We start from the raw sequence: 15,174 nt of genomic DNA on the forward strand, positions 1-15,174 counted from the left end.
CTTAAGCTAAGCAAGCAGCTACGCCAGATGGTAGTTAGAATAAGCTGCTCTTCTGTGCGTGGACTACCCAGAACACAGCAACGAGAAAGAGGGTTAAAACCCCCTATCTTACAAGCACATTACGAAGGCGGGAGATTAACATGTGAAATTTTTGAGCGACTCACTGGGTGTGCCTACACTGTTCTTAAAAGGTGGTCCCCAGAGGAAGGCTGAAGTGCCTGCAGACAGGAGAACGGCTGCAGTTTTCAGTGCTTTCATTGCTGGCTGACACCATATGATTTTCAGAAACACTGGCAGCTGTTTTAATGGAGGAAGTGAACAAGTGAACTGAAATGACAGCTGTATGACAAATAAATCTGAGTGAAAGTAATGCAGTTCTTTGCTAGCTCACAGACCTTTAGTTTCTGGAGGAAGAGGCAGTGCGCTTTTCTCTGTGTGTCGAAGAGTGTGTTCCTTGCATTGATTGATAAACTTGTACGGAATGCCATAGCCTTCCCAAGCTCATCCGAACAGCGTTAGGTCTCCTAAATTTGTGGCTAGATTGGTTCTTCTAAACTCATTGAGACTTCTAAACCACATCGGGGCTAGCATGAATAACTAAAAGCCTATGGTTTCATGCAAGATAGAGTCCATTAGATGTTTTGTTTGTATATGTACTCGTGTCACCCAGAAATTCAGGACCATATCCATTTTAGAAGCTCTTGCATTAACTGTCCCGATATTAGTAAGAAGCAATACTTTAAAAAAACCCAAATGCTAAATCACTGCCTATTGAAACTTAATCTTTTGTCAAGTTAATGTTTTGTTCTGTGCTGTTATTTTTGTGAATATTAACTGCCTTCTGTGCTGTGCTTTAAGTACTACCAGATTTCTTATCTCATTCTCCTCTAAAATGTATTTGTGTTATCTCATGGATACGGCCGGCTGTACATTGTACATGAACTCTTGTGTGTGGCACTGCACGTGAAACTGTGTAAGCCAGTGCCTGCCTGCATATGGAGACCACAGCAACCTGTGTGGCTCTGCAATGGTCTGAAGCCTTGTTCTTATGAAGAGCACGTATTGCTCCATAAATAAATTTCACATGAAGAATTCTAACAGAACTCACCGGCGGTACAGCGATGAATCAGGGAGTTTATGCTAAGAAGTTTTTGTTTATATTTATATAGAACAGGATGGCTTTCAATCACAAAGACGACTGGATTCTGAAATAATAAATAACGTATTTCTTCATATTTAATGGAAGGTACCTGAAATGGAAATGCATTGAGTGACTTGAAAGTAGACCCAACTACCCAGTTAGATCAGCTCACCCTGGGTTCAGTTTGGGGGCTGGTCTTGCTTTGAGCAGGGAGTTGGACGGGGTGATCTCCACCCAGAGGTCCCTCCCAGCCTACACAACTCTGTGATATAAATAACGAGCAGAAGTTAGATAGTTCAGTCATGAAACACTTACTCAAAACGTGTTGTTCCTGCAGTAGTCAGCTCTGCACTTCTGTGGGAGCCAGCATTCCCCGGGGAACGGGAAGACGCAGGGAGTGGGCTGCGCCGCAGAGCCGCCGCGTGGGCTGCGATACCGCGCTGCCCTGCCAGCTGCCCCCGAAAAGTCGCCCGGGCATCTCTGCACCAGCCTTCAGACAAACACAAGCAGCCACTGTAAGCCTGGCATTGCGTTCCAGCAAATACACCCCTCTGGAAGCTGGAGAATTGGTCTTTGAGGTTTATCGGCAGGGGCTGTGCCCTGGGCAGACGTGGCAATACTGCTTGTCACCCACAGCTGGCGGTGGAAGGCAGAGAGCCGTGTTCAGTCCGCAGGGAGCCAGGACACGTGTCGTGCTCTTCACGGCGTAATGAATCGGTGTTGCAGATGAACCGCCCATGATAATAGCCTCGGCTATTTATTTTATGTTTGTGGCTCAAACCCAGGCTCCCTGTTCATCTCCACTGTCACTGCGCTGGCTAATCCTCCGGTTCCAGTCTAGTTCCAGCTGAGTTCATCTTCATTGTCAATGTTCAGTGTAGGAATCAAGGCAACGCAGACTTTAACATTTCATAATTGTCCGTAAGTGTAAAAATGTGTCTTAAAGCCTGGACTAGTCGTTGTGACAACCAACAAGGAGTTAAAAGAAGAGCTTGTTGAATTATTATGTTTAGTATTGACTACAATGTTCTTTTTTGCAGCTGTTACTCTTCCTCATTTCAGTTTAATTAATTGGTCTTTGAAGGCTGTCAAACTGACCTGGAAAAGCAGAAACTTCCAAATATATGAATGAAATGAGGTAAGAGAGGTGGGATCTAGTAGCTTTAAAATCTTGAACTGCTGATAAACCAGAAGAAATCAGTTACATTTCTTAATTATGGGGAACACATTCCAAGCTAGCAAACCAACTTTGGGTCCTAAATCTGTTCTGATCAATGAAAAAACACTTTTCAGGGTAAGAATGCAATTCCAATGTCAACTTCAAATGGAACTTGACATAAATCACACATTGATCGGTTGTCTGTAATTAAGTTGTTTATAATTTTCAATCACAGTGTACAAAAGCTAAGAATTTGAATAAATCTGTGCCACATAATCACATAATTATATTAGCATACTTGCAGTGAGAAGTAAAAATAAGATTTAAAATAATTGTTCAAGTGAAAGCTTTTTTTGGATGCTTTAAACTATGCTTGGAATTGCTATCATTATAATCAATCTCCTCTGATTCCTTGTATAGATGGATAGTAATCAGTTTTTCATTTGCAGCTTCTGTAGATCTTTCATGTTGCAACAAAGATAGAGTTTTAAAACATTTAATTGTTACTGTAAAAATCCCCAAAGCTCATATAGGAGCTCAGAAAATAAAGGTAGTTTCAGGCACTAAAACTAACTTTACTGTTAAGAGATCATTTTGGTTTCAAGGGGCCAGCAGTCTTTTAAATTTGCATTTATTGGATTTCACTTCTGTTTGAATGCTAACTTCTGAGGAGTCTAACTATAAATCTTGTTTGCTTTTAGTCATTTTATTGCCAGATGTTCAAATCAGAATTAATGAATCTTTTTCAAAAGTGTTACAATTATATTAATCCTGAATAATCTGAATGTGATCAAATCTAGCAAAAAATAAGGCGGTTATAGAATAAAATACCTTTAAAAGCATTAATATAGCAGTAGTAATTTGAAGGATCTCTACTTCTATGATCTAGGGAGAATATAATTTAATAGCATAAAATTAAGGATATTCATATTCAAATTTGAATTGCAAACAACTAGTGAAAAATAAAATCTTAAATAATAACACTTCATGTTTATGAAAAGTACTCAGCGATTTTGATCTGGATCTTAATCTCTGGAGAAGTTAGCCCTCATTTTCCTCCTCAAAAGTCAATTGGCATGTAAATAAAGGTTGTAATCTCTATTGTTCTCTCTGTTGTATCGATGATTATTCTATAATATTGTTTGGCACAGCGTCTAGCTTTCTCTGTAGAGAAAACTGTGTGGAAGAACTCCTGGATCCTGTAGTCATGGGACTTTACACCAGACCAATAACTGGAGTCAGAGTGAATCCACAAGGATTTTTTGCAACAGTAAACATGTGTTGGGAGCTTATTTGCTCCCGTTTGCGAACAGGCATGGTAAGGCAGACCTGACCCAAACCTTCTCAGAAGTATGAGAAAAATTAACTTTTTACCACCCCGAGAATGACAAAGAAAGGGTTTTTTATCCTCATCACCAATGGCAGCAAAATTAAATTTTGTGTTGACAGCATGGTTTAGGGAGGCTGGGAGGGAGCGATGGTGAGGCAGAGCAGAGCCAGGGCCCTGGCAATGAGGAAAACCTTTCTCCAAGCACGCTGCTACTAGAGGCAGCCACCTACTTTGTGTCTGTCTAGGGCAGCCCCTGTCCATAGGACAGCTTTAAGTGTTTATTTGGAAGAGATTAATTCAGACCAGTGCAATGAAGATGTGCACATATGTCAAAAAAAAAGGTTGAGAGGAATTTGCTATGTGTTTTCTTTACAATGTGTTCTGAAAGGGGGAAAGAAAAAAGCTGGCAGTTGTAAAAGTTGTATTTAAAGTTATCAGTTATGCTAACTGCACTTTTCCAGCATGGATGCCTGGACATATATTTCTGTGAAGTACAGTAGCCAGAGTTGTTCAAGCATTTTCTGTAATATTCTTCCTCAATTCCACAGAAAAAAAAAAAAAGAGGGGTTTTTTTGCTTATTTTTGTTTTCTATTGTTTCCTAGTTGATAAATATGTTAAAACTTTTTTAAGAAAAGAAGGTGGGAGCTGATGATTAGAATTTCACTCTCAGGTTTTATCCTGGATGTAGAAAAGTGACAAGCAAGGTGAGTGACAGCAAAAATATTTAGCAATCTCTTTCTTCCCTTTGCCAAAGTATTGTTCTTTTCCCCTATTGATTTTCTGTCCTAGTCACTGCTGCTGACCTGATCTGCATGAACAAGAATTTCTTGTTTAAAGAAATGTATCTGAAATGCTCAATATTAACAATGATGGGGAAAAAAACCCCTTGATACAATAGGAAGAAATATTCTTTTTATTATTAATATTTGAGATTTAGATGGAAAAGATGAAAGTTTTCTTTTTCCTCTGCTTAGGGAAGCATCAACAGTTAAAGAATACAAATTCATTTGTAGATGAAAATAGCACTGAAAAGTTTCAGGCACTGCACCTCTTAAGTTGCTCAGTTCCCCAGACTTAGGAACCCTTGGGAGAGGGCGATGCAGAATATGTCCTTTAGTAATGAGACTGTTGAAAGTACATCACTGAGTAAAGAAATCTTTCAAGCATCTTAGACACAGACCAATTACTGAGCCTATCATTCTTTATCAAAACTATTTGTCTTGAGATGCTGAAATAAAAGTATGACAAGGATCATTAAAACAATAGTCTAAGACAGCACAGTTATTATTATAATACCCTCTAATATATATTCAGAAATAAATCATGACTATTGTTGTGATGAACCTTAACTTTCTCCTGATTTAGTTACATGTTTAACTTTAAAAGTTTTGGATTACACCATAGCATTTTACACTTCCATTTCTTTCTTTTTTTTCACTTTTGCTAATTTAATTGCTTGTTTGTCACTTTCTTTCACTGAACAGTTCTTCCCTTTTCCCATTGCTCCATCGCTTTTTCTGTTGTGGTGCATTCAGGCATGCTGTTATCCTAGCGGCGTTATCTGTTTTTGTAGAGTTGAGCATATTTTACCACTCTGCATAAAAAACTACACTGATGGGAAACTTGCAGCATCTTAGATCCTCACATCCTCTCATCGTTTGAACTTACATCTATTTGTAGGTATTAAGGTAGTTCATTTGCATATTGTGTTGTCAACAAACACAATACCTAGTGTGGGGTAGGTGCAATGCAAGCATGTTAGGCAAATACTAGAAGAAATAGGATTGACTTCTGATTAGAACTGGCTATGTATGTCTTGTTCTTCAAGTGAACGGGTTATGGAGGTGGCTACTGCCACACCTTCCTTTCCATGCATATGCTTCTGCTGTTGTTACACTAAAATGAGTTTTGGGAACAGGGCTAAGGGAAAAGATACCCCAGGGTAATGCTGGAGTAGTGGATAAAAAATTTAAAAAGTTGAACAACTTATGATGTGGGGAAAGGGACAGAATAGTCTTCTAATGTTAAACTCTAAAGTCATCAGAGACAATGCAATGCCAATAGAAAGCAGAATGAGGACTTCCATCCCCACAAATGCTTTTGAAATATAAAATTCTATACAAGCTTTCCAAGATGTTACTTCTACTGATAGTAAGATAATTCCAGCTGAAGATATATAAGTGAAAAACAGTTTCATATTAACATTACTTGCAGCCACAGCTACAACATTACTAGTGCATGATACACATTGAAAACCAAATAATCTTGAACCAAAATGGTTTTGCAAAATACTACAGTTTGTTCCAGACTAAGGGGTAGGCAAAGTATCTGACCTGTAAGTTCACCATTTTACCACCTACAGGCAGAACTGCACGGTTTGTGTTTGCAAACGCTTGGAGTTCTGTTGATTCCATACACTCGCTGAATAGTTCATATGCCTCTACCTTTCTGAGTGCAGATTACTAAATTAAGTAATACTTAGTATAACAATGTAATTTTAAAAAGAGAAAAATGTTATCAATAACATTTTAATGAAATATGATATTTCAAAAAGACATTGTATTCCAAAGATCTCAGAACTAAACCATGAACTTTGAATTCAGGGATATAATGTATAGATTTTAATGTATAGGTTTATAATGTACTCGTGTCACAGGATATAATGCATAGGTTTTAATACCAGAAGGACCTATGAGACTGTGAGCAGCATTACAGATGAAGTAAAATTAAATAGAATTTAATTTTCATATGTCTGGATACGATGACTTTAAAAAGGAAAAAGTCAGATATTCTGGTGCCAGTACATAATGACCCTCAATCTAAAAATGTATGTCTTATTTCAGTGTGTCTAGCTGTATTTTATATCATTAGCTCTAGTTATATTTCTTCATTTGCTCCTGTCTGCCTAAACAGATGTAATTGCTCCCCTAAAACATTTGTATTGACTGAAACTACTTTATCTTCTAATGAATCAGCAAAGCACTAACCCACCTGCTTAACATAAAGGATCTTGAAATCAATGGGACTTTAATTAAATAGACGTTTAAGGGCTTCATTGAACAGGGACCTTGAGTTGTCACATCTCAAATAGATGATACATTTTTTGTTACCTGTCTACCCTGTGGCTTGCCCTTATTACAGAAGGGGTCAGTTGAGAGTCATAGGTTTTCTGTGTCACCGCTACAAATAAGTAAGTAAATGCTATGTCTCTATGCCATTTTGGACTTTTTCTTGACTGCCAAAGTTTACTGGTTTATTTTTATTGAGTTTAATTTTTCAAAGTACATACAGCTCTGTATTTGTCCAACTGATCTCTCTGCTGCCTCAGGTCAGAGTCATGCAGGCTAAGCTGAGCATCATTTGAGCATTATCAGTGAAAGGCCAGTTTCTGGGATCATAGTAACTTTCATTTTTGTTTTACTTTATCTGTCTTTTGTTCTACAGCATAACAAAAAAAGCCACTAATGTAGAGGAAACCCTGGGACTAAAACAAAAGTTTTGCTTTGAAATGGATTTTAGAGAGTGGAGAACCAATGTAAAAAGACCTAAGTGTGATCAAGAAATGTGAGTGCCTAAAAATAGATGTCTAGTGCCATTTTAGAGGATGTAGGGGATCTGAGAGACCTATATGAAACTGACAGATGCTATTAACCCTACGGGAGATCCATACCTTTCTTGTTTAGTAGATGGCATCCAGATTTTACCTCCTCCTGATATTGGATTGACTTGCCTAATATGCTTCCAAATAAATCTTGTATCAATAATTATTTGTCCTTCAAAACCCTAAGTTTCCTCTAGGAAAATATTCACAGTAGGATACTAGCCTTCATCTGAAGCTCTCAGATTTGACACCTTTACAGCATTTGTTCATATGTAAACTCAATTATAGAAAAGGTCTTTGTAGGACCTTGATGCCGTCTGTAAAATAACAACTGGCTTCAAAGCATTATTGATGTATTAGAAAGATCAAAGCTGACACAAGAACCTGTTTAAGCAATAGAAATAAATTTTGAAAAGCTTTTTATAGACTAAAAGTTCTGTGACGACTACTGCTATGCAACTAGCTCTTTGTTTTGAGTTTCGCCAAATGTCATACTCAGAATGACCTTTAGCGTCCCTATTTGTTTAGATGTGGCTATTTCCAGTAGCTGTCCACCCTTACGTTTACCCTTTTACTCCCTCCTCGTGTTATAATTTCTAGAAGTATGTTGCACATTGCTGGCCTTGATTGTACGTTCCTACCATTTTATAAATTGTTTCATTACTTATGTGCAGAAGCCCAAGCATTGTGCCTGCTAATTACCAGCTCCCCTCTTAGCTTGGGGTGAATGCTGTGAGTAATGTGCAGTTGCAAATTTGTGTACTTTATGCCACACACCTTTCATGCACTGCTTCTACTGGGTGTTTGGAAATAGCTCAGTTTCTGTCACCAGATTTTCATTTCTCAGTGTGCTTTTGACTGGGTTTGAGTAAGGAGTGCTTCAGAACATGAAAATATCATAGGCAGAAAAGGCTGTTCTGATATTTTTCAAGCAAGACCACAGTTACCAACCTCATTCTTCTACCATGTGCAGTAATTTATTAATAAAACTTCAGCCAGGAGCAAATACTCACTGTTCAATATTTACCATTACTTCAGATCAATAGGAAAGGGAGAGGAAGACTCTTGTGCCTGGTTATCATGTGTCTGTATCTCTGATAGAGAAGAACACCTGATTAAAAATGGCAGAAGCCATGGATACAGAAGTATCTCATATTCCACTTTTCTTTTTCCTGTCTGCCCATTATCTGTCTGTTAGGCTAGCCCAAGGAACCACAAGAGATTCTCCTTAAGCATTTGCTTGTACCAGTTCAATGAATGGCTGAATGAATGGCTAATCACCAAGGGAATAACTGGCCACAAAAGAGGAATCATGTAACTAGTGCCAATGCAGACTTCCAGTGCACAATCCACCGTTATTTACAGATTAGCTCGATGAGACAGAGGGAATATGCGTCTCCAAAACTATCCTTTAGTAAAGGGGTGAGTGATCCAGTGAGCATATTGTGAATATTCATAACTTGGGCATGATGAACTGAGTAGAAGCTGCCAAATGATTTCAACAGCCCAGAGGACTTTTAGAAAACAGTGAAGATTAGCTGCCCTCATCTCTATTGTTATGAGGTGACTAGCTGGAGTCAAGAGGCTCTTCGTTCTCTCCGCAGTCCCATGAAGACATCACCTTCCAAGGAGTCTGTTCCATGGGAAGCTGACATTCTCTTTAAAACTTTCCATTAGATAACATCAGATGCATCTCCTACTTGATTTTTTTTTTTTTTTTTTGTGATCCACATACCACCTTCAGATTGTACAGTAGTCAATATTTCTGTTTAGGATTAGGAAGAAAAACTTCCAAATGTGACCTAAGAGTAACTGATACAATGTGGTCTCCTTAAGCCTGTAATCACATAAAGGAATGATTTGGGGGTAGAAATTCACTGTTCCTGCATCATGTCCTTGGGTCATCATAAAAGAAACTGAGTAGAAACCAGGGTTTCTAGCAGATGGACAGTGGGGACCATCCCAACCATCTCCATCACCTTTTTTTGTCTTTCTGTCTCAATAGTGACATGCAGTAGTGGCATAATGCAACAGGAGTTACTGCAAACCTGGTACAGACTTGTTGCAGTATGTAGCATGTCTCCATAGACGTGTACATTTTTAATAGCACTTAAATGTGCTACGTAATTCTTGAACATTTGTGTTTGCATGGTAACTGTCAGCTGGGATCTCGTTGGTCATCCCAAGCTCACAGAGGTGTGCATGTCTCAGCCTCGGCTGAGCACAGGAAGGCAACACAGGGGATAATTACACGGTTCTTTATGTGGCAACGGGCAATTTTTCCATTTTCTCTGATGTTCTTGTCTTGTTACTATTACTTTCGTTATGAATAAGCTATGCTGACCTTCTTTTGTACAATATAGTTCTCTTAAACCTCTGTTGTGTTAGGGGTGTAGGCACACAGAAACACACACACAAGCTTATTAAGAAATTTTCTTTTAAGGATTCTGTGGGTTAAGAACACTAGAGCTGCCACTGCTGCAAACATTAACTATGTTAATGCCAAATCATTTTTACAGAGTATGGAATGAAGACTGTAATTATGTTAGATAGAAGGGCAGAAGTAAGTAAAGGAAAAAATAAAGATGGATAGAACTGAGAAAGGAGAAGTTAGGGGGAAAAGGTGGGGAAAGGAGCAAAGGATGCAGCACAGTAATTCTAAAACAGCACCACATTTTCCCCACCAAATAGTACTAGAAGTTGCTGAATAAATAGCACACAATAATTAAAAAACAGAAACAAACCCAAAAAACAAACAAAAAAACAAACAACAAAAAACCCAACCCCCAAACCCTTTAGTTTTTTACCTCTAAATTGATATTTTTTCCTTCTGTTACATCAGTGGGGGTCTTGTTGCATTTTGAGGAGAACATATATCTTTCCCAGTTTGACGGCTGTAACAAAAAATAAAAAGTGGTAATTGAGTTAAATTTCCCTGCCTTAAAAATTAACTGGAAATAAGGTAGGAATCTTTCCTCATCTTTTCAATTTACTTCAATCTCAGTTCCAGCTTGTTTACATCTTCCAATATTATTGAACTATCTTCAGGGAAAAAAAAATCCTATCCCCAAAGTATTCTAGGAGCTCTATAAGTTGCTGCTGTACTTTGATAGACCTATTTTCATGAAAGACTGGTCTGTGTATCAAGACTGCATTGCCGGTTGCTGTAGGAACCTCCTATGTTTAACTGTATTAAAGGAGGGAAACAAAGGATACACATAGAAACATCACTGCTTGTGGTTGCCTTCAGGCAGGTCGAATTGATGTAATTCCACTTCTGAAAGGTTGTCACAGAATATTTCCTCTTTTATTTGGAACATTCAGCTCTTTGGGGATGTTTCCAGTTGCAGCATATTGTGCCCCTTTTCCTAGAGAACGTCACGTTTCTCTACTTGTTTCAGATGGACCCATTGTGGTTGAATAGTTACTTAAAAATAGTTGGCGCTGGGTTCTGAAAACATCAGGATTTCTTTTTGTCCGATCTAATAGTTATTAAATACCGAACCTAATCATATCAGTGAATTTGACCTTGTGAATTCACTGAGAATTTGATTTTAACACTTTCTGTTCCTATGGACTTTCATTTTTCTGTAGACTGAAGTGAATGCTCATGTTACTCTTTTTACGTATACATTAAGTTGTTTATCTAAAATTGTCTAAAAATATCTCAAAGAAATCAGAATATGACTCTTATGCGGGCACCTCAATGATCCCTGAGTTAGTACGTGATTGAAGGGTTTAGAAGACAATCCAGTTTTTAATCAGAGAATAAAGTAACTTAGCTGGTTTCAACTTCTGAAGTCCTCCTCTACTCCAGAGGTTTATATCTCACGCTTGTAGGAAAATTTCATAAATATTAATTATGTCAACAGTGAAGCTTATATTATGGAACATTTTATTATTTAAGGCTGACATTTTTGTAATCTATATGTTAACATTTTAAAAGGGTCTTTCTGGGCTGCCTGGATTTTTTTGTGGTCTTTTTTTTTTTCCATTTAACTGGTGTTAAGTCTTGCCATTCTAGTTTTTGCTTGATCACCCTATTTGCCAAACTACCCAATAATGAGTGGTGGGGCTCAGAGGGTTGGGGCACACTGGTGTTTGCACAATAGCTGTTCTAGACTTGTCACATCTAATTTTAGCGTGTGCCTCTGTAAGGACTGGTCACATCTACTTTTCACGTGCGCTTGGTGAAGGCAATGTTTCTCCTAACAACTCTCCCTGAATTAATATTTCAGTTATTAAGCTGCTGCTGGCATGATTTCTGGATGCTTTTGGTCTGCCTTGCTTATTTAAAACACATTTTGCTCTTCTGAGCTATTGTGCAGCTTCTCATTCGTGCCAGCACTTCTGCACTTCTGGAGTCTCAGTTATTTTTTTCTGGTAGTTCATTTAACCGCTCCTTTCAAGCTACTAATCAGTTTTCATTTTACATCTAGCCGCTTCAGAAATCATAGCCTTTTGCTATATTGAAAATTAGTTTTCCTTGGTCCTACTGCTTCAGTCATGAATCAGTCATGTTACCGGAGCTAGAAATTGTCACCTTTGCTGGGATCGCACAGCCATAACTCTATGTACCATTTTTATGTGTACCTATGGCTTCAGTTAATTCCAGGAATGTCACACTTTGACTGGAGCAAACGCAGCCTCGTCAGCTGTCCCGCCGTCCACGCTGGTCCCAGTTTGTCTGTGCTACTGGTACCCATGGCTTCTTCCGCTGCTGTGCTGAACTCGCTGCCTCTTGCGGCAAGACGCAGGGGAAGCGTGGCCAGAAGAAGCAAGGCAGGTTTGAGGGCATCTTTCTTTTTTTGCATAAGCCCGTGCACCACGGGAAAGGGAGGAAAGCGGTTCCTCAGTGCTATCTTGGCACCTGCGGGTAACAGCGCTCATTTCAGGCCTGAAATTAATTGGCTGCATTTCTGCATCAGCCGTGGCAGATGGCCCAGCCGTACTTACTTACTATGTCCTTTTGGCCCCGTGAGGTTCTGGCAAAAAGGCATCAGCAGTGTGTCCTCCGGGCTCACAGCAACCGGTGGTGGACACAAAACTTTCAGAGGTAGAAGGCCATCGGTGAGGCTTTGTGCCATTCCCAGCGCCCTTCTTCTCTGCGTGCACACCAGAGCGTGATTCCCCAAGGCCTTTGGAACAGAAGATAAAAGAAAGACGTCCAGGTGTAGGGCAGAATCCCAAGGGGGTCTGCTAGTGTATTCCTGAGTCGAGGGGGTGGATTTCTCTGTTTCCTTTCCTTGGGAAGTCCAGTGCCAGCAACTCCTCACGCGGCTTGCTCAACTGCCCAGCCTAGGCATGCTCACCATGACACCCAGACTTGCTTTTCTCTGCAAAAATTCTCACAGCCCAAGTAAAACTCAGCAAGAAGTCCCCCATTGCTACATTTCTGCCAGCTGATGGTTCTCAAAGTAGGGTTTGGAGACAATATTCTCCCTCTGATGTATCGTGAAGAAGAGGCCGGAACAAAAAAGATGCCCGTGTGACTTTTTCCTATGCACCAGAAAGGCCTAATATCCTTGGCCAGATGCATCTGAACTGCCCTTTTGTGCCTGGATGGTAAATCTCATTAATTCCTTCAGAAACCGTGACCATCTCTGTGTACCAGTAAATTGAACGGTACCTGAGCCAGGATTTCCCAGGCACTGGAATGGGATTGCACATGCTGCAAAAGGATTTAGATGGCCCCTTAGCATGCCTTTGGCCTCACCACCTAGGGAGTCCCCAACCAATTTCTGACATAGTCTGGGACTTATCACAGCTCAAGCACCATTGCCATTTAGTATTTTGGATCAATTCATGCTCCTGGAGAGTGATAACATTTAATTGTATGGACACGGGCCACTCTGGGCCACCCCAGGCCACCTGGCTTTAGGAACCTGACTGTTCCCTAGCTTCACCGGTGAAGAATGGTTTGGGGCAAACATCCAATTTACTAGTTGTAGGTTGTATGTCCAAGGAGGATCATTCTGGGACAAACACAAGGCAGGAATAAATGTGAAGTGTTCACAGATTTCTGAGGAACCTGTTGATTTGTGCCAGAGGCAATCCTGAACGAGAAACAACAGATGGACATTGTGAACCTGGATCCAGGATAGCATGACAATATATACATGACCTAGGACATTTAATGTGGCTTTTGTTACATGAGGGTCTGTCAACTCTTGGCTTCAAAACTGATCTTTTCATGCACAGTAGTTTAAGCTCCTGGGACACCTTGGGCTGAAAGGCATTGCCTGAATCTAACTGTCCAGACTTCTGTAGCTACAACTCCAGACACATGCAAATGTCCTGAAGGCCTTGGCTCGTACCTGCTTTCTGGGTGTCTTAGAAGCCTAATGGTATCCTAAATAAAATGTCATTAGATAACATTTTGCACAACTGAGCCGTGTCCTTCACCCCCTTTTACCCACACGTGAACCTCTGTGTTCTCAGAAACTCACTGGACAAATTCAGTCTTGGTATACTTTTCAGGACACAGAATTCAACTCAGCTTTTAAAATATAAGAGGAAAAACTTCTTCTTCTAAATATGCCTTGGGCATTCACAAATAAGTGTTGCATATAATATTAATCTCTTGTGCCAGAAAGAATCAGAGTGCGTTGGTGTGTTCGGCCTTTTATATTTCCCTTTGATTGGCTAAATATGCCACTTTAGCCCACACAACTCAGTAGGGATCTTGCTAGCTTCCAAAAAACTGGAAAACTGTGCTGAATGCTAATTTCCCATGTGCAGATAAGAACGTACACCCTAATTTGGCATTTACATTTGTGAAAGAAGAAAGCTGTATTCAGCAACGGAGATGAGGGACATCAGTGTGAAAATGAAGCCAGGTTTTTAACAACTGGAACTAGAGCTTTTGATAAACTATATAATTAGAAGAAACTGTGAATCTCGTTTTTAATGCAAATGCCAGGAAGAACCCTTTGTGCTTTGGCATCAAACTTCCTGCCCCAAGCTGCAAAAGCATATACGTATTTTGAACGGATTGTCATAGATTATTATTAAGAACCTTAGGATATGAACTAGGGACAAGAAAGCTCGTGGCAATGTCCCCATGCCTTGCATTAGCCAAGGGAAACTCCAGGTAGTGTACCATTATCAGGTAAATATATACTCTCACCATCGCTGACTGGAAACCCGCGAAGGCAAGTAATTACCCCTGTGTTTGCAGTTTGTGTTTAAAGTGTGTAATTATCTCTCCTACCCTCTAAACAAATGTGTTTCATCGTATTTTAAAGGTGTTTAATGAACATTTACTGGCTTATATAAAATCCAGCAACTGTCAGAACAACTCAGTAAAATAATTTGATTATGTTTCTATGTTGAGAAGCTTTAATTTAAAAACAGAAGAAAAAGACTTCTAATCTTTCTTTCATTAAATGTAAGATCTCAGAATCTTTCTGATATTTTCCTCATATGAACACCAAACATATAAACATGGACTAAAGGTATGATGAACCCTGAGGGTCCACATGTTTTTGGTAGGTGTTTTAGAAATTCCTCTGTAGAGAGGAAAGTTCTAGTGAGATATAATGTGTAAGCTTTCAAAAAATTTAAATAAATATAACTTGCTTTTTATGCTTAACAAAATCAAGTAACCCCCAGGTTTTAAGTTTGACAGCTGTTACCTTTTTTTGGTATATCTTGGCTATGGTAAGCCAGTCAAAACACAAAGCAGAGATCACACAAATAAGAAAATTATAATCTTGTAAGAAATACAAAGTCATTTTTTTGACCAAGGAGGTTGAAATGGGTTTGAACGAAACAATTTTTCAATATTCATTCAAGCCATATTTCTAAATCTGTTAGTGAGTTGTCTATTCTCCATTGTCACAATCATCATATTATTACCGGATAAAATTGAATTTAGATTCATATCTAAACCCCTTTAGTCATTGTAATTCAACTAACTCAGCAGAAATTGTTAAAATGT

This window comes from Buteo buteo, chromosome 15 (assembly GCF_964188355.1).
Source record: "Buteo buteo chromosome 15, bButBut1.hap1.1, whole genome shotgun sequence".
NCBI lineage: Eukaryota > Metazoa > Chordata > Aves > Accipitriformes > Accipitridae > Buteo > Buteo buteo.